Source organism: Haemorhous mexicanus, chromosome 6 (assembly GCF_027477595.1).
Source record: "Haemorhous mexicanus isolate bHaeMex1 chromosome 6, bHaeMex1.pri, whole genome shotgun sequence".
NCBI lineage: Eukaryota > Metazoa > Chordata > Aves > Passeriformes > Fringillidae > Haemorhous > Haemorhous mexicanus.
In genome coordinates this window covers 20,539,993-20,563,158 of record NC_082346.1, presented here as the reverse complement: position 1 = coordinate 20,563,158, position 23,166 = coordinate 20,539,993, and the positions used below count along the sequence as shown (strand labels likewise).

Genomic DNA, 23,166 nt, shown 5'->3' with positions numbered 1-23,166 from the left:
CATCAGGTGTACTCAGAGGAAGGTCATAGGGATTGTTGAGGAAGAAATAATATGGGACGGACAAGGAGCACATGGGCATCTTGCTCTACATCCAGACATCTACTGCCCCCAGGCCCTTGCAGCTTTCACTTGATTAAACATGAAAGCTCTGTGGTTGCCTGAGCTGGCAAACATGGTTCAGCACACCTGAAGCTGGCAGGGAGACCTGCTGCCCTGGGCTTGGCATGGGGCTGGCAAAGGTTTCCTCTTGTCATCTGGGAGCTGGCAAGAGTGTGTTCCCATCTGACAAGCGGGTGGGAGGAGGAAGGTGGGTGGCTTTATGCTGACTGATGAGAGCAGTGTGCTCTTGGTGGTGAGGAACACGGCCATGGCCATGGGCTGAGTGGGATCACATGAGCTTGGAGATGGAGCTTGAACTGTGTGAGAGATAGATGATTCTTTGAAGACATGGTGGGATTCTTCAGTGGGAGGACCTCTGTTCTAAGTATAACAAGTCACACTTTAGAAATAAGTTGGTTGAGGCTGTGGCTGAGTTTCTTTGATGTAGGGTGAGGACACACACTACAGGGAGAAATCACTCCATGTTCTGCTTTCCTTTTGATAAACAGCTCTGATCCTGTGACAAGGCTGTGATCCATGGGGCTGTTTAGCCATGAGGAAGTAGAAACTCCTGCACTAAGCCAGATCAAGGGTCTGAATTGCTGAGCATCCTGAGGCTTCAGGGAGCAGTAGGTTCTCCCAGGGACATGTTGATTAGCATTCCTTGGATTCTCACCCTTTGCTGCTGCCTCCAGGAGTGAGGTCTACATGGGCAGAGTGTGGCCCATGTGGCCCCTCACCATTTGCTACTAAAACAGGTCAAGAGCACGGTCCCACAGGTTTTGTAAACAGCATTTGTCTGCGTTTATTAATCCAGATTATGTTTTCTTCATCTACTGGTTTAATCTTCTCCTGAACTCATGCAAATACTCACAGCTGACAGCATCCTTGGGCAAGGAGTTCCCCAGGTCTGACCCCCACCACACAAGGACCAATTTTTGCCCCAGTTTTTGCACTGGGAAGAGGCAGCAATGCCAATCCCTGTCAGCCTTCTTTGGGCCATGCCTGACTTTGTAGCCCTCTGCCATATCCTCTCCAGCCATGTCTTTTCCAGACTGAGAAGTCCTGGTATGCACAAGTCCTTGCTTGCAGGAGGGCTCCTCCAGACCTTTGATCCTCTTTCTCCCTTTCTCCATGTTGCCCTAGTACATTTTGGATTCGAGGCTTCAAAGAGGTGCCTTTTGGGGCACAGGTCAGCACAGTGGCTTGGCAGGCATGCCTGCCCCACAGCCCTGGCTCTCTCCAGATGCTGCTGTTTCTTGGCCACAGGCTGTGCCAACTCCTGTGATCCCATTTGCGTAAGTAATTGGCAGTGCATACCACGCATAACCAGCTCTGAGTTTGTGTTGGGGTTTTTTTGATCCAGGGCTCTTTCTCTTCTGGAAGGGTAGAGGTGTTTTCTGGGTGTTTTTATGAGTGCTGGGTCTCCCTCCTGACTGCAAATCCATCCTCCCAGCATGAAATCTTCTTGGTTCTCCTGCAGAGACCCATGGTGTGTAAGGGACTCTAGGTGAGAGCCTGGCATTGTCTGAGACCAGAAGGGAACATTTTCAAGGCTGTTCCAGCTCACTTCCTTTGCTTTTATCCCAGGTAAAATGTATTTACATGATAATGTAGAAAAACATAATAAGTAACCAAACCTCACTGTGGTCAATTCGCTCCCAGCCTATTTCATGCTGATAAGATTGTGATGGACTCAAATTGAAACTTCAAACTTCTTTGAAGGCATTCAGCCAATTGCAAAGGTGAGAACCAGCTGCACAGTTTGGGTCCTGAGATGAACTTTGCTGTAGGTGAAGCTGTAACATGAATTTGTCATGTGAATCTGTCTTGAGGAATAATTACTCTTTATATTTTTTTATTGTGGGGGTTTTTTTGCTACAGTTTTTCCTTCCTCCTGGTCCCACCACAAATCTGCTCTCACTCTAATCTTTTCTTTGGCAGCTAAAACTATTATCTTTATTGTTTCAGGGCTTGGCTTCTTCCTGTTAGATCTCCTAATTGGATTTTTACTCTCCGATCCATTTAGTCTCTCCTGTGCTTTCACTAAAACCCTTTAACCCTTTGGCAGCAGCTTTGCTAACCAGTTACCCTGGAAGGTGCTCCTCTCCCTGATTCGCATAGGAACAGCTTTCCTAAGCCATGGGTGCCACCTCCAATGGTACACAGTATTATCATCAACATCTCCTTCACTCTGAAGACTGCAAAGGCTCACTGGGTTTTAACCAAGAATAACCAAAACAACGGACATCACCCTTTAAAAGGAGGTCTGAAGTCACCATAGAGCCAAAATCATTCAAAAATTATAACATTTCAGCTGTGGCTAGGAAAAGTCTGCAGCTTTGTCCAAATTCACCTTCCACCCAGACCAGGTGCCAGTCCTGTGTTCCTGGCTGTGTCTTAAACTGTGTTAGCAGCTACAAGAGGGGGAAATAGCAGTGGGGCTGTGATCACTTCTGGTACTAAGGTCATTTAACCTTTCCACTCCTCTTCATTCTCTTTGGAAAATGCTGTTCACAAAACATGCTTTCTTCCACCTCCCATCGATTTTGTCCCTTTGGCCTGCAAGCTCTGCTGGCCAGGGCCTTGCCCCTGCAGAGCCTCTCATAACAGTGCCAGAGTCTTGACTGAAGGCTTTGAGTGTGCCAGGAGTGGCCTGATTGCATTGCAGGTGCTTTCTGTACAGCTGGAAGCACCCCTGTGCTCCATCCCAGCGGTGGTCTCTGTCCTCTCCGTGAGTAAATCAGGGCTTTGGTTTCTCCAGCTGGCAGGTACAATCCAAGCTGTCCTTGGAGCACAGCAAGATGGTGATGGAATCTGGCATGGAGGGGGCTTGGGTACCCCGTATCCCAAGAAGGAGCTGCTGGTTTCATGGCTTGAGCCATGCAGCTTCTCTTAGAGGAGGAGGGTGGAGCTGAGACAATGGCATCTCACCATGGGTCTGGTTTTTCCATCAGACCATGCAGTGATGCAGCACTGTGATTTTTCAGGAAGCCAAGATCTTCACTTGTAACATTTCTTTGTAACAACTCAGGGCACTAGGAAGGAAGCTCCCCTCCAGGTCAGTCAAGCCCAGTGCAGGCAGAGGTGATGGAGTAAGACCTCCACTTGGCAAGATGTTAAGTACAAAAGGAAATGTAAATACAAAGGGAGGAAAAACAGAGAAGAGGTACCAACCCTACTAACTGTCTGCTCAACCCAGATCCAGCTGCCTGGCCCTTAACAGGCCTCAATGGACCCAGTCCCTCTCCTCCTTTCCTTCTTTTTTCCAGCCTTTTTACAACATCAGTGCCTTTGCGTTTGTGTTGCTGGAGTGCGTTGCCATGGTTAAAGTTGTTATTTTCAGCAGGGTTTGCATCTTACCTGTGAGACAGATAGATATGGAGATGGTGCATGAATATGTGTGTTTTCCTTCATTTCAGTTCCCACTGGCCATGTGGAAAAACAAATCTGATGGGAAAGGAGAACCCTTCAGAGGGAATGAGGAGAGAGGGAGAATACCACCTTGGAGGAGTTTCTCCAAGGAATACATAGGCTAAGCCAAAAGCATGGGATAGAAGAGATGATCACTTAAGAGCTGAGGAGGGCAGAGATGGACAAAGGTTTGTAGAAGGTGTTACTGGACTGTGGAAAACACACAACTTCAAGTCAAGTCTATTTTAAGGGTGCAGTGTACGTGTGGAAAGGTGGGGATCACAGCTCCCTCCCTGCACACTGTTCCCATACTGGCAGTGCCAACACAAAATTCCTCCTTAGCCCTGTCATTTTCCTTGGCTCTGGTTGCTCCAAGTGCCAAAAGGGGTTTACAAGTGTTATTTTTTAAATTATTATTATTTTTAATGTGCTAATCAGATACATATTTAGTAAATTTTACTTTATTCCTCTTCTTTTATAATAGTTTTTATTCAAGGAACTGATTCTTTGGCACATTCCCATAGGTATTCTTGTCCAGAGAAAAATTATAACAAAACCTTTGGCTTTCAGACTTTTAGGATTTTTGGCTTTGGTGTATCAGGCCACAATAATTGTATTGTTGTTCCTCAGGGAATGATTCAGAATAATAGATCTGCTAGGAAAGATGGACCAAGTTCCTGAGTTTTTTGGCTAATGTTATTATGCCAGTCTGAATTGATGGAACAGTTCTGAATTGCCTCACTCGAACATGCATTGAATGAAGAATTGAATCAATATTTGCTGGGCCCTCCTCCAGCCCCTCCAGCTCACTGACACAATCCACCAGTGCTGCCCATGCCTGGACAAAATGTGTGGGGCTGATCAGGGGTGGCTCCTAGCCAAGAAGTGAGGCCCAGGCCCTCTGGAGTATTTTGGTGTCTCACATCCTTTGATTCTGCCTGGAGGCAGGACTCCTCTCCCATCTAACATGAGGCACTTGACTATGCCTGGCTATACCTGGCTCCTGCCGAAGCGGAGGAGGAAGATGGCACCTCCAGGGGCTGAGTCAGTCGCCTGAGAGAGAAATCACTCTCAAGTGGGATTTTTCCATGACTGAGAATCTCCCCAGGTTACTGGGGCCCAAGATAGGCTGCCTGAGTTAAACCTGAGATGAGAGATGGTGAACTGGGGGACTTTAAGGTCACTCCTGTCTCAGGTGAGGACCGAAGGGGTTGGGGGTAAAGGGGAGTGCTTCTAAATCATGCACAAGTAAGTGCAGAAATGGCTTTTTCTCCATGGGAGAAATGCTGGTAACAGCCCCAGCTCAGTATTTCTGACAGCCTTATCCCCATGCCCCACTACTGGCCAAGGCTGCTATTTGCCTTTGTCATGGGTGTTGCTACACAGTGGCAGTGCCCAGACAGCCAGGTCTTACTGCCTTGTTCAGCCCTTGAAACCTGCTGTTAAAAGCACTGACAGCACTGATAGGGATGTCCTTTCATATCCACTGGGCTCCACGCTGACACACACCTGATCTCCTGCCATTTTGTCTGTTCCCTTTGGGAAGGCTGCCAGAAATGTCAATGTTTTCACCCTCCTGATCTGTATGGCAGCAAAGCTGCAGCCCTGCCTGACAGATGACACACTCCCCAAGCTGTGTAATTGGGGTGATGGAGCTAATGAGGGGGTGAATGCTTCCCATCACTTTCTGTGATTGTCATTCACCTTCTCCCGCCGCATCAAGTCAATGGAGAAATCTGGTATCTGAGCAAACAAGGGACATCTGTAACCATGGTCTAACCAGCACTGCTGGAGGCTTGGTCCTGAGGATGAGCAGAGCAACCTCAGAGCCACACGGACACCTCCCTGTGTGCTTGTCTGCTCTACAGTCACCACAAATTAACTGCAGGTATGTCCTGAAAATTAATTAGTTCAAGACTTTTACAGCCTCACATGGGCCATCTTCTGCAGGAATTGTGTCCTTAATTAAATCATACCTCCTTCACAAGGAGCTGTATTGAGCCCAAAGACAAGGAAGGCAGTCAGGCTTCCTGGTGCTGTACTGGCAAGATGTGGGTTCACTGGGAAAAGGCTGCTACAGCTCATCCACATCCACCTGCAGGGCAGAGTGGGGTGAGGAGCCAGCCTGGATTTGTTAATTGCTGGTGTGGGGTGGCAAGGAAACCAGCCCAAGTGCTGGCCACAGGAGTGCATAGCACCTCAGCAGCACAGCTAATTAATGGAGTGAAATGGGTGTTTGGGACGTGGTATTAATGGGGAAGTGAGTCAGGCACAGCACCACATGTAGCTGATCCTATGGTTCCACCCTCCAGCATGTTCAGACCCCTCTTCAGGTCACCTTCTCTTGTGAGCTGGCAAAACCTCAAAGGTCTTCTTCTGGGGAGAATAAATGACAGGGATCAGGGTTAGCAGAAGCCAGGTGCACTTATCACAGAGGCTCACATGTGGTCTGGGTGTGAAGGATGTTGTCCTACAACTATTTCCTGAGCAGGAAGGAGATCCACATAGATGCCTGGGTTGAAGCCCTCCCAGAACACCTGGGTTGCTGTTATCTATCCCTGTACTATCACCACCAAGGTGATGTGGAGATCTCTCTTCAGAATCTACCCAGGCACCTGTACCTTGGGAAGGAGCTCGGTGGGTTGGGAAGAACCCTGTCTGGCTGTGGGGATTCGAGATGCACCAGTTCCCACCTCCAGCACCACAGGAAACAGGATGATGGCTGCATCTTTCACTCAGGTGTGCACCTTGGCAGTAGCTGCATGTGTTTGAGCAGAGAAGCCGGCACCAAGGTGTTAAGGAAATTTTCCTGTCTGACCATTTGGGAGTGTGAAGGCCAAAATGCTTCCTGAATGGTCAGACAGGAAAATTTCCCTATCAAAGGATGGACTGTTTGCATTGTGCACCTGAGTCCCCTGTGCTCACGAGGGGCTTAAGGCTCCAGTTCTGGGCTCTGTAAAAAACATCTTGCAGGGGCTGGTTGGGAGAAAAAAAAATATCCCTGCGACTGCAGCCGGGCCAGAAAGCATCCCTGGAGCCGTGGGTCTGCGAGCCCTCACCCCTGCTGCACCGTCTGGGGCAGAGCCAGGCAGGTGGAAGCGGCCGCGCTGGGGCACAAGGAGCTCACTGCCGGTAGCGGCTGGGGAAGCTCCCTCGCTCCGGGCAGAGGTGACCTGGGCGCAGGCTCTCCATGGTAAGGTGATCACCGGGATAGGGGCTGGAGCCGGGACGTGGAGAAAGAGGACATGCAGAAGAACCCAGGCTTGGGAACTTAGTTCTGGTAGTTGGGGAGAAGTGCTCTTTTCCCTTCCCTTCCCCACTCTCTTTTGTTTTCCGCAGCCCGACAGAAGAGGCTTCCAGTAAGCGGCAGGGGTGGGGGCAGAGCCCACCCGCACAAAGGCAGCTCCCCACGGGCTCTGTGACCGCTGTCACGCTTTTTCGCTCAAATCAACGCCAGCAGTGGATGACGTGGGGCTGGTGCTCCCCAGCCCCGGGGCTGATTGGTCCCAGCTCAGGTTTGAACGCCAAGGTGTCCAGGCAACGAGAAGCAGAGGAGCCAGACTTTCCCGTCCCCACTCGGCTCCGGGAGCACGGCGGGTGCTGGGAGGCGACAGGCATCGCGGCGAGGAGCGGCGCGCAGGGCCCCCGGCCCTCCTGCAGGTACCCTGAGCGCCCTCGGGCCGTGCCCCAGCCCGGGAGCCGGGAGCAGTTCCACCCCTGTGGCTGTCAGGTGGCCGCCGGCAGGGACTCCGCACGGCGGCTCAGGCGGCACCTGTGCGCCCGCACAGACACGGCAGCGGAGCTGGTTTCAGCCGGGAGAAGGGATGGGGAAATCTCTGCTGTTTGGGGGCCTTGAAAGTGACCCTTCAGTGGGGTTTGGGGGAGGGATGCCTGGGGAAAAGCTGCGCGGGGACGGGGGAGTCAAGGGCCCTTCCAACAGCTGTGTGGGCAGCTCCCCTGCCCCAAGAGGACAGAGCAAGTGATTTTGGCTAGTTTTGGATTCTCCTGATTAATCAAACTCACAAAAGCCCTGCAGGGCACCCCGTGCTCTGAGATGCACGAGAAGAAGATGGCTTTACACTGAAATGAAGCAGCTTCTCCTGCTGATAGAGAGCTGCTCTGCTCTTGTCTCAGTGTAACCCTCCTGCGGTCCGTCCCTCTGGAGCTTGGGGGTGAGGAGGGGAGGAAGAGCGCCTCAGGGCTCAGCCGTGTGCAGGAAAGCAAAGGGCATTGCAGGGGCATGCTGTAAAGGAAAGGCTTTTTCCTCCACCTGGAAGATGTGAGCAGAGGTTCGAGGAGCTGGCTGGGGGAAGATCCTTGCCGGCGCGGGGAGGCAGCACTCAGCACAGCCCATTTTGCACCTGTCAAAACTAGCAGAGACATACCTGTGAAAAGATGTGCCAGCCATTAATGACAGGGCACATCCTAGCTGTCCACGTTGAGAAATCACCTCCACAGGGTAACAGCCATCCTGGAGGAGCTTCCTGGCTCAGAGGCAGGTGGTGAGCTTGTGGAAGGGCTGGTGTCCTGCATGGATTCAGTGGTGCACGTTGAAAAGCAGTGCCAAGACTCAGGTCTTGCTGCTGCAAGTGGAGGATGAAGAGGGATAACAAAACCAAGATTTTTTGGAGCACAGCTTGTGTTATTTATTAGAGCACAGGGCTGAGACCTGCCTGAACAACTCTTTCTCATAGACCCACAGGCATGATGAGACTTGGAGATCCCTCCTAGTATCATGCTCATAGTAGAAGAGCAGTTCCTCAGCATCCTGCTGGCAGGGCAAGGCAGAGGGACATCACAAAATAAGCAGGGAGTGTTCTGCTGGCAGCATGTTACTGCTGACCTGGATTCGCACTGATGACCTGGAGGGGTGAGATTAGCACAGTCAGCTTGTCCCAGGGCTGTGGGGGGATTAGAGAGAGGGAAAGGGTCATGCCTGCTACATACATCATTTTTCTCTGTTTAAATGGGAATATGTAGCGCAAGTTGTCGGTTTTTTAAAAAAAAATATCCTGCATACTGAAATGTTGCCAAAGTTTACAATCTTGGAGTGGTGGGCTTACAGCAGTAGAGGCTTTGCCTAGAAAACCCAGTTACTAGATCTGTGAGAATCAGTGATGCTTTTTGTATCTAAATGAAAGTTAAGAAAAAACATCTGTCTCATGTTGTAAGAAGAGGTTTGACCTAGACGAACCTGAAAACAAATAAACATGAAAATCCACTAAAGGTGAGTTAAACAAACTGAGTATTTTAATTTTTTTTTTTTTTACAATCTTGCTTTAAAATTGAGCAGCTTGGGACTGGACGATGTTCCTACTTGAACCAACAGCTCTCCCTGCTCCAATTAGTTCAAATAAGACTTGTTTCTCTGAAGGGTTAAGGCCAGTACATTCTTCAGGCTTTATTAAACCCATGAACAGTAATGTCAGTCTGAAACCCAAGAGAGGGGAAAACATACCCACACCTTGCAGGCCATAAACAGGAACAAATTCAGCTCACTTTGTATCTCCCCAGCAATTGAGCAGAGGCAGTTTAGGAACTGGGAACATTAGCTCCAGTGAGGCAGGACTTTCCAGATTAAATAACATGTCAGTCATTAAATAACTCATCTTTCCTGCTCTTTTATGGAATAAACAGTGCCTGTTGCTTGCTTATAGTGTCTGCTTTTATTTGAGTGGGATTGTATTTTATAACAATCCTTCTGTTCAGTTTGCATGTTTGCAGTGACCCCAGCAAGCAATCACTCTATGGCTGATAGTAAATTCACTCCCAGAGGTTTAATGATGGTATTTACTGTAGGAGCTACCAGTTTTAGGGCTGTAGTGATTAGGGTGGGTTGATGGGACACAGGGCAGTTGGATAATTGCTAGTGATGAGCCAGTGAACTCCCAGGTAATTGCACCTTACTTGGAGAGGTGTGCTGGCGTGAGCAGTGTGTTATAGACAAAGCTGTGAGGAGGATAAAGGACTGTCATTGTCTCCACATGACAGCAATGAATCATGAACAGGAAATTATCCCTTCTCCTCACCAAGAAAAATAATGCTTGGTCTGTTTTCTTTCCTGTTGCCTTCTTAAAGAAAAGACAGGACTTGTGTGCCTGTCAAGTCTGTGCCCCTTCCTTCTCTTTGTACCATTTAAACACTGTTGAGAAGTAGAGATGCTCTGCTTGAGAACACCATCAAGTGTTGTGAAAATGGGTTTTGAGGGAAGGAAAGACAGACATACTCACTGACTGACCCTGGGAAGGCCTGGCATAGACCAAACCTCAGTTAAACACCAGAGAGGCCTGGTAACAGAGGTACTCTGGCAAAGCTCCCTCAGCAGAAGGCTTCAGCATAAGCTCAGATTTCCTCCAGAGATGTGAGATCCGAGGACAGCAGACATCATTAATAATGTTATTAAAGGGAGACAGTAATTTTACTTTTAATGAATGTGGGATCTACATAAGTTGGTGTGGTCACTTGCTTGAGCCCTACTGGCCCTTGGGCAAGATTTCTCAAGTCCCAGCCATTTCCATGTATGTTGGGGCTCCTCAGGACATTACTCAGCCTGCATGTATGTGGATTTGGTAGTCCTCACCTGGCCCCAGTGTGTGAGGCTGTCTACAGTGCTGCTCCAGGCTCCCCAACACCTGCGGTCTCCAGCCCTGGCACTTTGTGTTTGTTTGCCCTGCATACCCAGCAGCGGAGAAGCCAAAACTGCTTTGCCCTCCCTTCTCATGAAGCAGAGGGCTGGAGACTTGATCCCTGTAATTGCAAGCCTCTCCTAACCCAGAAAGGAGTAATCCCCAAAGCAATGGTGACACTGGAGTCCTCTAATGCTTCTTGAGTCTTCATCAACAGGTCCTGGAGGGCTTTGGGAAAGATGCTGTATGCCTCATGTCTATTTTAGATCTGGGAAGGTTGAAGCAAAGCAAGGGGCAGAGCCTTGACACACAATGACAGGAGTAGAGCAAATGGCAGGTTTAGGCAGGGGCAAAGGGGCTGATAGAGCAAAGGGTCTGACAGTGGTGCTCTCACCTCACCCCAGAGAGGTGTTTCTTGGTGGGTCTGGGACCAAGAAAGCTCTGGTTAGGTGGCTCTTTATCTGCTAGAACCTTTTCATATTGCCTCACGATTAAAAGACAAAGATGGGGAGTCTGTCTCTTCTCTCTGTGTTAATGAGCTTTCCTCTCCCTCTGTAGCAAGAGAGAAAGATTGCAGCAAAACCAGCAAAACAAACTCCATTACAAGACTGTTCCACCGATTGGGAGAAAATAAGTAGTTTGTGGAACTACAGAACCTCCCAGGAAAGGGGCTGCTCTTGGTCTCAGGGACTAAGGGACTTAGCGAGTCAGAAGTGCCGACAATAAAGCTGTGGCAGGGTTATCAGTATATCAAGAATTTTGGGCAATTGGACCAGATATTTCCAGGTAGAGGCTGTAGAAATGATGGTGCTGGTCTAGACTGCTGAAGCTCCATTGACAGGCTTGGAGCTACTCTACTGTTATGGCTAGCAATGGGAAAAGGAGTTGAAGCTGTTCTCATTCCACAGCCTGATCCAAGCACTTGCTGCTCCACCTTCTTCTTTGTTGGCCCACGCATTTCTCCAACTGCTTGATGCAGAGGCATTGGTCTGGCAGAAAAAAAAAATCAAATGTTTTCTCCCCTGGAGATTTTCTAGAGCTGGATAGTCCTTGATCAAGTCCTACTCTCTGCACCAAGAGTAGTGCAGGCACAATGAAGAGGGCAGTGCAGGCTGTCAGTCCACCACTGCCTGCTTTAACCAGTCCAATATGCAGCTTGGGTGAATGGAGGAATCCTTTCCTTCTCTTACATGTGGTGTCTTAAGGGAAACATGGGGTGTCCATGGGTTTACAAACCACTGCCAGATGTTTGAAATTAAGTAGTTTAATTGTTGGTGCAGGACCACTCAGTCCAGTGGGTGTGACCTAAAGGAAATCCCTTGAAACCTGCTTTCTGGTAGCAAGAGGAGCACAAGGCTTCTCAATACCAGTTTTGAACCTGAAGGTAGTGAGGTGCCAGCAAAGATCAGAGCATGAGATTCAGAGGCAGGAACTGCTGAGTGTTGATCCTAGCTCTACTGCCAGCTCTTTTTGCTCTGGGGCAAATTGTTTAGCTTTCCTTTTCCCTGATCCCCTTCCATCCCCTGTCCAAATCCTTTGTCATATGAGAGTTGGGAAGAAGCTTGCAAAACACCTGTTGAAGTGCTTTGAAGACAGAAAGCAGAATGCACAAATGGTAAGTTGCATGGGCAATATAAACAAACCCGGCTCTATGTTTCCCAGGCTAAATGAGGAAGGAGGAGGGGTTAACTGGTGGGTGGCACCCATGTCCTAATTACAAGGCTTGTCTCTGGATCCCTTCGGTGTGAAGCATCCTCTTGGCTGAAAAACAGCTGATAAAGTCACACCTGAGCAGAGGTAGAGGAGGAAAAACTTGTCACACAAGTGAATCAGGGTGGGTGGACATTTCCTTTGGCAGGATGGGGGTAAGTGGTACCAGCAGTGGGTTGGAGATGGCCTTCAGGACCATTTCTGGACCTACTGGTCCTGCTGTACCTCCTCTTTCTTGTCTGGTGCATTTTTCCAGGTGGTTGCTGTATGGTCTTGAGGGTCCTATGAGATCCAGGAAAGTCTTTCCTGTAGCTGCCATTATCCTCTCTGACACCTAATTCAGGGGGATAACCTCTGGCATTTTAGTAGTCTCTTTGTCCCACACCATTTTGCCAACTCAAAAAGCAGCACAGCCCCAAGGTTTAAGATTTAATAAGTAAATTGGGAGTGCACTTTGCTTTCTGAACCTTTCCAGCATTTCAGGGTCACATCTCTAACATGTCTTTGCAACAGTGGGAGTTCAAACCTGATGATGCATGTGTATGTGCTAAGAAAAGTGAGATATCCACACAAACAGCTACTGTTGAGGAGACAAGAAACACAGCAGATGCCATGAAGGCTGATAGACCTTCCAGGCTTAGCCCCAGACAGGTGTCTTGGGCCTCTTCCACAATACCTGTGGTTCCTTCCTTGCTGCTGCTTTTTGCATTCCACTTGTGCTTATGACCTTGCCCTAAATCTAGGTTATTCTAGCAGGTGTAGCATGCTCTGAAGAGCACCTGGAATAGGTTTGCAGATCTGGCCCCTTGTTTTGGCCAAGTGATTTCTTCATGATCAGAGAAGTGCAGGTTTAACAGCCTGGGACCGGGAAAAGTGATTGCAATTCACACTTTTGATGCTTTGTAGCTTGGGCAAAAATCAGTCCAGTCGGGATCAGTTGCATGAGGACATAAAGGTGCCTGAAGATGCAGGTTGATATCTGCATGCTGTTTATTTTACATTTAAGCTGCATCTGGGAGTTTTGTTTCCTGTTTGGGAAATATGAAGAAGTATTTTTTGTCTCTCCTTTTATTACTGCTCTCCAGCCTGAAAGCTGCTGGGGTTGAGATGTCCCCATAAGTGTGCGAGTGCGTGCCACAGGCCCTGATCTCAGCAGGAGACTCGTGTTGAACTGCACTGAGCCAGCCCTGGAGCTGAGCAGCTGAGATGCTTTCTAAGCCCTGCAGAGCTGCATGTAGGGCAGGGTATTTTTTTCCCCAAAGAGCATTGGATTCCCGCAGTACTATGGGAAGAGGGACATATCTGCACCACCTGCGTGTTCCTCCATCACTTGCTGGGACCGAGCAGCACCTGCTTACAACCAGTGCTTTGCCTTGGAAGTCCCTGAGGGCTGCTGAATGTATCTGCTGCCTGGCTTCTCCCTTAGTTACTCTGCATGTAACAGCCTGGGAGATTATTGCCCCCACCCATGCAGCTTGCCAGACAGATGTTAGAGATGGTGATGGATATATCTGCTCTCAGATTAAAAAACAGTTTAAAACGCTTTAAAACGCATCCCCTGAGAGCTGTGGTCCCCTGGCCTGTTAGCTTTCAAGTGCTCTCTGGAAGAAATCCTTTCCTTTTTTTTTCTTTTTTTTTTTTAAACTCAGCTCTAGCCTTCCCTGCAGTTTTCTTGTGCTGTTCTCTGCCTGGCAAAGCCCCAGCAGCAGCCCCCGGGCAACGTGGCACGTGTAGTGGAAACGACTTTGGCTGACTGGGATGGTTTTGCAGGGAGTCCAGGTGCTGTACACAGTACAGTGGGGAGGAGAAGACGCCTCCGGATGGAAGTTAGAGATCTCTTCCTCCTCTCTTTTTTCTCCTGAGCCCAGCAATTCAGCGGTTGTGTCAGCATAACTTGATAGCATGGGGATGGAGAGAAGCTGGAGCCTCCACAGCACAAAGCAAAAACCTCAATTTTCTCTCAGTTGCCTGCTGCAGGAAACTCTGTCTCATGGTGATAAAGGGAGAAAAAGAGTTGCACGGGGAGGACACCACAGGACAGCTCCTTCCAGAGAGAGTGAATGCTTTCTTCTCTGGATGTTTGTATACCAACTTGTCCTGCCCTGATGTCTCTCCATGGGCAATCTTGCCCTTAGCATGGGTTTTCCAAGATTTTCCCCGGGACCTTGAGAGCTAGTCATCCCCATGCTGCCTTTCCAGGGCTTCTCATCCTGCCAGAGCCTGTAACAGCATGGGCTGTGCTGCAGGTCTCATTCCTTTCCTCAGTTTGCCCTGCAACAGTGGCAGGATGTGCTAGTCACTGCAGTCAGATTAAAGGCTTGTAAGCTGCCCTTTTGCCAAGGTAGATGTAAAGGTCTAAGGGCAGCAATGCTCAAAAAAAAAATACCTCCTCTCTTGTTAGGAGATATGGGTGAGAAATTCTGTCTGGATGCTGATGCTGTTGGGACAGGGATGCTGGGATGCCAGCCTTAGTGGGAGATGGCTCTGCCTGCATTAGTCATGGTGGTGGAGGGGAAACCCATAACATAAAAATATAAATTATATGTGTTCAATAGATACATTGACATTACTTCTACCAGCACTATAAATCAGGCCTATATCCCCACCTCCTCCCAGATTTTACCAGCCTAATCTGGAATTTTCTGTGCAATATTTATTTTTAATTACTAAGTCTTGAAGGAATTGCATTTTCAAGCAGCCAGTGACTTCTTTTTGTCTAAAAACTTTGTTTTCCCCTGAAGTCAGCTCAGAGCACCTGTCTCTTGAAAAACCAGGCCCCTTTAAGATGTCTCAGGCTGCTTTGAATCACTAATTGCTTCTGAATAGGCAGGCCAAATGTTTTATCACTTCAAACTCCCATAGCAATGCAAATCTATACAGCTGAGAAGCCTCTTTCTATGCATGGGGGTGATGGGTAAAGATAAGGATTAAAAATAGAAACAAATTCAGCCCAGGGGTCCTCTTTGTTCCTCCCTGCCCTCGGTGGGGTTGCCAGGGCTACATTTGTTCCCCTGCATCGTTTTTGGATGAGATCCAGTGCCCCTTGAATGCAAAGCTGAGAGGTGCAGTGGCGGGAGAGGGCTGGATGAGGTCCTAGGTACATACATATTTCATTGCCCATGCCAGCCTCTGTGTTGTTTTCTCTCTCTGGTTTCACAAAGGTGGTGTTTTCTAAAACTCCCACTTGTCGAGGGCCACACAGTCCAGACTTCATCCCGTCTAAAGTTTCTGGCTTTTCAGTTGTTTCCCACTCTGAATGGCAGCCAGGCATATTTCCCATGCCTGGGGGGAAAAGGGGGATGCTTGGTAGGAAAACAGGACTTGCCAGAGTACTGTTTGGAGGGAACTACATGTGCTGTGACATGTCCCCCTCGGGGTTGTTGTGAGTGTTTTGGGCTGTGCTGGCTCACACACTGCAGGAGATGAGCAGCCCTTTGCAAAGCCTCGCTGGTACAGGGCTGGCCTGGCTTCTCTAAGTAACCCACAGCCTGAAGGCAAGTATTGACTATTAAGAGGTGGAAGAGCTCAGTGAGCAAGGGCAGTCTAAATCCTCCTTTTTGCTTAGGTCTCCTGTTATTAGAGCTGCCTGCTGTGTGCTGAGTACGGCTATGCTCAAAAATTGCCAGGAGCTCAGCATTATGGAAGCAAAAGGCAATTTACTGACTTTCCAATGGAAAGGAAGATACACGCTGAATGTGCATCTGTTGGATGATATTTCTGTTTCAGGCATGCCACTAACATACAAATGGAAAAGCGACTTTGCATGATTTATGTAGTTACTAGGAAAACCTGAGTTAAGTGATACTTTGTAGAGTATTGGGCTCTATTTATTCTTAGCAGGGTAGGTTATAAAATCTATTTTCTATTTATCTCTCCAAACCAATTCCAGTTGACATTGCCTATGCTACTGGAGTACTCTGGACATGGAGAGCAGATAAATATCCTGACAAATAACATCTTCATGTAAAATCAATAGCTAATAAGAAATCAGTCCCTTGGAAATGATAGCAATTTATCTTTAAAATTAAAATAAAGACTGCAAAATTTTGTCAAAGTGGAAAACAAAACAAAAAAATAAAACCTCTGTTCTTCTTTGTTTAGGTATTATTTGTATGTTTCAGGTGCATATAGGACCCAGTTAAGACTTGATCAACTAAGGATAACTATTGTTATCTTCATTGTACTATAAAAGAGACAGCTGCCTTCCCACCAGACTGGGATTTCCAGGGAGGCACCGGGGAACTGGAATAATTTTAGGCCTTCAGTCCTGTTCTCCAAAGACCTTTGACTCAACAGGACTGAAACTCAGGCTTAAATCCTGCAGAGGTTTAAGTCTTCAGTGTCGGGTTCCAGCTCAGGGGTAATTATCTTACTGAACTGGGGTCTTCTTACATAACCCTAGTCTTCCTGGTAGGGAAAAAAAATTTTTAAAAGAAAGGTTTTGAGTATAAAAAGGACAATTAGAAACTAGAAAGCTTGCTTGTACTTTACAAGCTTATGTGTAGAGGTGGCCTTGGATGTCCAAGTCAGTACCAAAAGCAATCCAGGCTCGGGACTCTCCTTATTTCTGCCCAAGGTCCCCACTTGGGTACCAGCAAGGCACAGAGCTGGTGCAAGACTGTGCTCTGCTCTGACACCTGGCACCAGCAAAGTGAGGCGTGGGAGAGAACCTCCAGTGCTGGTGCTGTGAGAGGGCTGTGAGGCAGAAGATATGGGGCTGGCTGTGTAATGGGGGGAATTCTGAGAGCACAAACCTGGCAGGTGGCTTCTGAGGCATGGTGTTGGAAAAGCAATTTGGGGCCAATGGGAATGGCACAGGTAGAGAGCAGGAAAAGGTGTCCTAAAGGGTGGAAGCTGTGCCAGGCTCAGGTGCCCTCCCAGCTCGAAACTGGGAGCCCAGACAGGGAAGGAGGGGGAATAGCTGGAGCAAGAACCAGAAAAACCTGCTCACACCAGCCCGGGATTCACATTACTCACACTGCTTTAAAACAGGTCAGGTTTGCTTTGGTTTCCAGGCAAAAATGGCCAAACTGCCTGAGGACTGTTTGCAGCTCAGCTTAGAACAGCTCCGAGCTCCTGTGTGCCTGCCCACCATGTCACTGCCCCTGAGCCCCCTACCTATCACCAGTGCAAGGCCCTTCCTGGGATTTAAGCCTTTCCAAGCAAAGGCTGGGCTAGAGGTGTGCACAAAGACGTTTCCCAGCTCACTTGAGGGGTGGTGACTGTGAGTGATGGGATCACCTCTAGACACCCTCACCTCCTGACCTGCCACAAGCTTTGGAGCTCACACACCAAGTTTGCTGCTTGAAGCTGGATGGGAGACTGATCTGGGGATGCTCCCCATTGCAAAGGAAGAGTGGTCTCCCTCCTCCAGATGCTAAAGGAGGTGAGGAGCTCGTGGCAGTGGTGTGAGCTGTCCTGCTGCAGGTCTCATCCACAAGCACCCAGGTCAGCCTCACATGATTTATCAGGTTATTATAGACAACTTCAACTGGGTGTGAGTAGCAAAGATGAAACTACTTTTTTTGTTGGGAAGAAGGAGGGGAAAAGGAACTAACAGAGTTAGAAATCAGATTGTCCGAGGCTAATGGCTGTGTCTGCTTATTAGGCAGCAATAACAGTAATTTACCTTTGAATCGCAATAATTCATCGTAACGCTTCCCACCTACCTCATGAACCCTTTCTGCTTATCTCACCCCTCTTGTTCAGGGATCTGAAAGCATTTCATAAACATTAATTAATTATTCATCCACACCCCTGGAAGCAAAGTAAACATTATCCCAATTCTGCAGCTCAGGAAGCTGAGCTCACCTAAAGAGGTAATAACTGAGCATGGGTGCAGGAGCCCAGAGTGCAGGCCCCTATCCCAGCTTTGACCAGAAGCACCTTTCAGCGGAGTGCTCTGCAACGTGGGCACTGGGGGCACGATCCAGGGTAGTTCAGTCCTTCATCCGTGCACGTTCCCATGCTTGCCACCATTTTCAGATGGCAGGAGAGATGTAAAGCGGGTGAATGTTGCTCTTGCCTTGGAGATGTCTCACACTCATCACTATCTCATCACCTTCAAGCCTCCACCACAGGGACCAGGCACCTGCCAGTGTGCAAAGCACCTGCCATTATTCACAGTAGGACTCTCCCTTTTTTTAATGACTACGTTAATGACCCTAACCTGTCGGTGTGAATGTGGTTAATCCCACAGCTCCAGGGACTAGTAGTTCAGAGATCTTTCTTCTCCTGCCTTCTCTCACCTCACTTTGCATCCTAACCTAATGCTTCAGCACTGAGATGAGCTGGTGAGACCTGTGCTAAAGCAGAAGCTACCCTGCCCTGGCTTGAAAATGGGGCTGCTGTGAGTAAATATCCAGGACACAACAGTTACAAATCAGGCCATCTCTCTCCAGTGTCTCAGCTAAGGGATGTGAGCGACATCCTGAAATAAGATGCTTGATGTTAAACCTGTGCTTAAGTGCCTTGATGGATCTTGGCCCTTGAGGAGCCTGTCACCCTAGATGTGGGGACAAAGATGTAAATTAAGGGGAGGATGTCCCCTGCAAATAATGAGCCTTGGCAGTGGAGGGGAGGATGACACCAAAGGTCCATGCCAGGCCAGCCTGTTGGGAAGGGGGATTTTTTTCTTCCCCTGAAACCAGCAGTTGACTTTTGGAAGCCAAATGGGTTCTAGCATCAGAGCAGGAGGAGGGTCGTGTTTCATAGACAAGTCATGGTGGATTAAATGTAAATGAATCTGCAGTGTGATGGACAAATGGGATCAGTGCCGGGAACCCCAGCTCCTGGTGGGGGATGGATCAGTAATGGGCACTGGTGCGTTTGCACACAGGGAGGGAGTGAATGGCAAGGCAGGGAGGTTTCCAGCATTGCCCTGCCTGTAGCACTGAACGAAAGAGACATCTCCGGGCTCAAAGAAGAGAGGTCAAGCCTAGATAAACACCAGCTTGGTCCCCCATCAGAGAATCACTGAGGCATGAAGAAAAACTTTAACAGCTGCAATGCTGCTTTTGAACCTCCTAGTAAAAGGGAGGGTCAGGAGGTCAAAACTTTCAATGCCTCTGGGAAGAAGAGGACTTTTCCTCACAAGCCTTTGAAAAACCGAACTAAATTAGCATGACCACACTGCTAAATGCTTGGGAAACCTGAACGGCTCGGGTCACAGGCTACCCGAGCAGCAGAATGGCAAAGAGCTGTTGCATTCCCATACTCAACAGCCATAATTAATGAGGCTATTTCCTAGGTGAAAAGCAGGTCTTCTGCCCAGCACCTGGACAGGAAACAAAACCTTGTGAGATGTGCCCTGGGCATCTTTTCTTCTCCTGCTACTGTTGCCTTTTCCCCTTTCTGTTTCTCCCATCCATTTTCTCTCTCTCACTTCCATCCACCATTGTTTCAGCTGTTTTTTTCCTCCCCTGCTCCCAGTGTCACACAGCTCAACTTACTGTTTGAAGTGAGGAATGGCAATGAAGTTGTAATGATCTAGCCGTGCTCTCCCCTGGGGTTGCTGAATGGGAATGCAGGAGCTCCAACCTAACTAGATCACTTTTTTTTTTCCTACTTTTTATTGCAAAAGGGATATGTAAGAGCCCTCCTCCTCACTGTGAGTTATTCGCTTCCACTTTGAAGGTAGATTTTGCATTTTTGGACCTTTTGCAACAGCCATTCTAGCAAAGACCAGGCAATGCAGACTTCTGGAGGATGTAGAGACCTGGAATTTTTGGCTCTGACTCTATCATGGGTTTTATATTCATCTTGTACTGTGAGTGTGCTGGGCACCACTTTTCATGAGACCTTTGCAGGTCTCCCTTCACAGCTCCCACCACCAGAGGCATGGAAAGCAGAGAGGCATGTGCAGACCTTGCAGTGGCTGTCAGTGCTTTTGGGGAAGGGCTGTGTGCCTACACAGGGCAATCCAAAGATATCAGACCAGTGAAGCCAAAAAGTTTACTGATTTGGACTGCAATCCTACAGGATGCTCCTGAGCATCCCCATTCCTTGCAGCCACAGGAGACAAGTGCCCAGCAGCTTTTCCAGGCTTGCTGCAGAAGCAGAAGGAAGGAATACTGAATAAAGCAGGAGGGCAGGAAATACATCACATTTCAGAGGCCAGAAGGCCTGCCCTTGAAGGACAACAGCTCATCTACCCAGCAGACCAAGAGCTCTCCTTCCTGCAAGCCCGGGCCCAAGCAGGGTTGTGGGTGGAAATGAGGGGATGCAGTCTGTAGTACCCTGGCAGTCAGCTGCAGGGCTCTGCAGTGCCAAGCCCCAATTTGGCTTTCCTGTGATGCTGCAGGATCTTTTCTTTCTTATGTCTCTTGTTGTCCTAGAAACAGAGGAAAAAATTCTTCCAGAGAAGCCCTTTTGTTACACTTGAGGCAGCATCTTCTGTCTCTCACTAAAACAGTATATGGTCACAAAATAAAACCCTTGCCAGAAAATATATGGTGAGTTCAAAATCTTCCAAAGAAACCTGGAAAAACTTAATACCCTCCAAACATTCCAAAAGCCCTAAAAGTACTGCAAGGGTCAATGGGCACTTTGTAACCCTGCTACAAATGTATGTTGAGCAACAGAAGGCAGTACTCTTGTGTGTATATATATACATATATATATATAAATATTTTTATAGATGTAATTATATGTATTATTTATACATGTTATTGAGAGAGATCCTCACTCCTAGCCTTGGATTACAGCTTTTGAAGTAGAGGGTGTCTGCTGGAAGAGAAAGTCAACATGCCCTCTGGTATTGGCCACTTTTCTCTCCTGGTGCTAGGGCTTTCCTGGAAATTTCGGGGGTGATTGTCTTTGTTTGGGAGGGAAGCTCATGTTCTGGGGGAAACGTGTCCTTCTGTGTGCTCAGCCAGGCAAGAGATGCACTGGGTAATTTCTCTGAGGCACATGAAATGTTGTAGCTGTGTCAGGAAGGGATAGTGACTGACAATTTTCCTGAGGCTTGCAGGATCTGGAGGAACACTCCCAAGGCCTCAAGGAGTCCATGGCAAGGGGAGAAGGAGAGGAAAGCAGGCAGGAAGGTTTGACAGCCATGATGCTGACCACCTCTAGCTCCTGGGGGGAGTAGGGGATATGGGGCACCTCTGAAAATCTGGCTTCCCACTCTTTCCTTTTAGAAATAGGCCTGGAAAAGAAACTTTCCTCTACTTTTCCCTCCCAATCACAGCTCAGAGGGTTTTGGGCTTGTGCCAAAAGCCAAAACCCAACAGCTCTGCAGATTTGGGTGCCTCAAATACCCATTTCCCTCTCATGCCCCAGGCTGACCATGGACTGTAGCACAGACTAACACTGGGCTTGGGTGGCTGTCCCAGGGAAGATGTGCTCTGCTAAGAGAGGCTGTAGCTGGTGACCTGCTGCTCAGCCACTGTACGTCTGTACTCAGGAGGGGATTTTGTGCAAACATTTTCTGTATCTTAAGAAGCCTCAGAACCAGGACACTTGTGCTCCTGAGCAGAGCAGTGAGACAGCATCATCTCCTTTGGGGAAACTCAGATCGGATTACTATCTCATCTGCTGCTGGAGAGACCAAAGGACCTGCTTGGTGATGATTCAACTGCTCAGGATGCTGAGACAGCATTGCTCTCCTCCCTAAAGCAGCCTGGCTGCTCAGTGTATGATGAGGACACGACTTTTCAAAACTCTTAGGTACACCTGTAGCAATCCCAGCATGGAACCAGTGGGCACAGCTCTGTCACTATTCCCTGAACATGGCCTCAGCACCACAGGAGCTTTAAGAATAAATCTGGGACAGAGCTAAGGCTGGAGAAGATGGTCCATGAGCCAATCTGGCAAACTCACCAGTGTGAAACTAAACGTTGGACATTTTTATCCATCTTAATTGATGGAAGGTGTGGAGATCTCTTCATAGGATGAGGAATCAAGGGATCATGAAGACAGCGAGACAGAGTCAGTTTATTTATTTTTCACAGTAATAATTTTACAAGTGAAAAGAAATTTCCAATCTTTTTACAACCTACTTAAGGTAGAAAGATTTAAAACTCAAAATCTTTTCTTAAAAGGAAGGCAACCATCCTTGCTAGTGGCAAATGAGCCTCTGCTCAGCTTGTATCCGATTGGGATCTCAGAAGACTGTCCAACCTATTAAATAAGATATGTATCTCCTGAGAACAGCCTTTGTTGTTTTCTTTTATAGATCTTTGTTCCTCCTGTGCTGTAAGGTCTCCAGGGCATGGCCTGTGTTACGGAGCACCAGATGTACTATCTGATTTTAGGAGATCCTAATTATGAGGAATATGTCAGAACAACAGAAAACTTCATTTAAAAATCCAATTAAAGCTGCCGAGTGACAGCTACGGACTTGCATGTTGCATCACCTCCTAATGCCAGCAGCTTCCATGTGGAGAAAGGAGTAGTTAAAGATATCATAAATCCTAGATAAGGATATCATAAGGCCCGCCTGAGATGGGGATTTAACCATATGTTAAAACTGACACACATTTCATGCTGGAGCAGCAAACCTGAGCTCTGTTTTGGAGCAGTCACCTTGGGATCCAGGGTGACTGGTGGGTTATCCTTTCTTGTGAGTAATGGCACATTTCACAAAACACTCTGGATAAAGAAATACAAAGGTAACTGTGTGTCCGGCACTGGGGTTGCAACAGCACAGGCCTTGCTGGAGCACCTGCACCAGCAGAGACCTCGAGGATGGGATTCTGATGCCATCACAGCCATCCCCATTGCTTGGGGGACCATGGAGGAAGGACACTGGCATGCAGGGTGGGGGGAGCTTTCAGGTGGGTTTTTTGAGAGTAAGGATGGGAAAAGCTGGCGGAGAGAGGAGGTGAGAAGTTTCCAAAGCCTCCAGCATGGCAGCAGACACCTGCTTCTTCCAAAACCGGCTGAACCTGTCTCCCTGCTGTCATCTCTCTGCGGGTTTAGGGCGTTCTAAGCCCTCGTCCAGCTGAAGGGCATGGGGCTCGAGGGCTTCACCCTCCTTGTGCACCAGTGCAAGCTCTTCTCTCTGAAAAGGGGTTGTTTTCTCTGTTCTACCCAGGGACCTGCTGGGGCAGGTGGACGTCTGGGCCCTGCTGTCGGACAGGCTGAGCACTTCCAGGCAGGAATGAGCCCACCCATACGGCCCCACAGAGCCAGGAGTAAGGGACAGGGAAGTACAGGGTGGTTTTCTTGGGTTTTTTTTAGGAAAGGAGATTTTAAGTCTTCTTTTAAAAAGCATCATAATGTTTTCAGATTTTTTTAAAAGATAAATTAATAACCTTTTGAAATAAAAGGAGAATTCAATACTTTTTAAAAGTTTTTTTTAAATAGTTTTATT

At 48.2% G+C, this 23,166-nt stretch overlaps 1 protein-coding gene across 1 annotated transcript in view; it reads left to right on the top strand.

Moving 5' to 3' along the window:
* The first annotated feature begins 7,156 nt into the window (after nt 1–7,156).
* The window catches only part of RASSF7 (Ras association domain family member 7), a 33,833-nt gene continuing 17,823 nt past the window's right edge, over nt 7,157–23,166 (top strand). The window contains exon 1 of the mRNA XM_059849159.1: nt 7,157–7,173. The gene's annotated coding sequence lies outside the window, so the exon portion shown is untranslated. The remainder of the gene's footprint in view (nt 7,174–23,166) is intronic.